The following is a 1628-nucleotide window of genomic DNA, read 5'->3' as shown; positions in this document are numbered from 1 at the left end:
GGAGCAGGCAGAAGACAGGAGTGTGCATGTTGGCAAGAGGGGCAGAGGGCACTCAGGGATTCTTAGTAAGTACAACTGACTAAAGTGTTTTTGGGTAGAAGGAAGAATTGAGCTGCAGCCAGGCGAAGACAGAGCACCCCCCCTGCCAGGAGCTCATGCTGAAGCAACACAGTGAGTCCCCGAGAATCTTGAATCTGTGAACATCGTCCAGACAGAACAGGCATGCAGGCAACACTTGGAATGCACAGCAAACACACTTTGGCCTCTGGTGGCCCAAACAAGTCTGAGTGGGCACAGAAAGGCCAATATCTTGGCTAGGAGCCACCATTCAAGTGTAGGAGAGCAAGTTCAGGTCACAAAAGCCATCCACATCAAAGTGGCCGATCCTTGCGGAGGTGTGACTGGCCCGGATCATCTCTGTCAGTGCCCACATCTGCTGCACCTTGGAGGATAGCCTGCTGGGGTCTGGGAGCCCCTCATGGAGGAGTGGAGGTTGCTCACAGGGCACTGGGGGAGAGAGCCACTTGGGGGAGATTATGGAGGGGCTCTTTGGTCCCTGCTGATAGATCTGCAGCTCCTCCACTGTGAAAGACAGCCACAGTGGTGATGGTTGCTGCAGAATCAGGTGTAGCTCCGATACTCTGGCCATATCACACAGTATCTGATACTTGAACAGCGACACATATTCCTGGGCTCCTTCCTCACTGTGTGGGTCAGGCATCAGACAGTAGTCCTGTAGTCAAGTCACCCACTTGGCTGATGTGTGTGCTGAGGTGTGCTGACAGACACGGATGCTCAAAAAAGCTGTGTAGTAATTCTTTTTTTTTTTTTTTTTTTCTTTTTGAGACGGAGTTTCACTCTTTTTGCCCAGGCTGGAGTGCAATGGCACGATCTCGGCTCACCACAACCTCCGCCTCCCAGGTTCAAACGATGCTTCTGCCTCAGCCTCCCGAGTAGCTGGGATTACAGGCATGCGCCACCACCCCAGCTAATTTTGTATTTTTAGTAGAGACGGGGTTTCTCCATGTTGGTCAGACTGGTCTTGAACTCCCGACCTCAGGGGATCCACCTGCCTCGGCCTCCCAAAGTATTGGGATTACAGGCGTGAGCCACCGTGACCAGCCGCTGTGTAGTAATTCTTAAACATGATCTCCTCGAGGGGAGTGACTCAGGGGAAGATGACATCAATGACCAGCATGCCAGGCCGGCATTGGGAGGTCTGCACGTCACTGACCTGCAGGGCTATGGTGCCTTTCACATGGTAAGGCATCAAAACGCAGGACATGGTGCCAGCAGCTGAGATTAAGTGCAACCGCCACTCCAGGCCCCTGACCACCAGCCCTTCCCGCCATCCTCAGGTTCTCATCTTGGATAGGAAGATGACAGAGGCAATGTTGTGCCCTTCTCATTTCAGCCTATGAGGTGGCACATGATTTGAATACTGGTGATATTCACTTTGATTCCTTCGTTAAGGCAGTATCTGCCATGTTTCTCTATTTTAAAGTTATTATTTTCCTATTTCAGTTCAGAGTTGGGAGGTACTTTGAGGCTACATCAATATCCCATTCCTCATCAAACTTTCCACTTATTCATTAATTTATGGCAGTATGGACTCACGGTTTTCCATT

General features: G+C 50.9%; 1 pseudogene; it reads right to left on the bottom strand.

The window, feature by feature from the left end:
• Window positions 1-316: 316 nt before the first annotated feature.
• On the bottom strand, window positions 317-1285 carry LOC119622031 (nicolin-1-like; annotated as a pseudogene).
• Between the last annotated feature and the right edge of the window lie 343 nt (window positions 1286-1628).

Source organism: Chlorocebus sabaeus, chromosome X (genome assembly GCF_047675955.1).
Source record: "Chlorocebus sabaeus isolate Y175 chromosome X, mChlSab1.0.hap1, whole genome shotgun sequence".
Classification (NCBI taxonomy): domain Eukaryota; kingdom Metazoa; phylum Chordata; class Mammalia; order Primates; family Cercopithecidae; genus Chlorocebus; species Chlorocebus sabaeus.
Note: the sequence above shows the minus strand (reverse complement) of the source record. Positions and strands in the feature narration are given on the sequence as shown.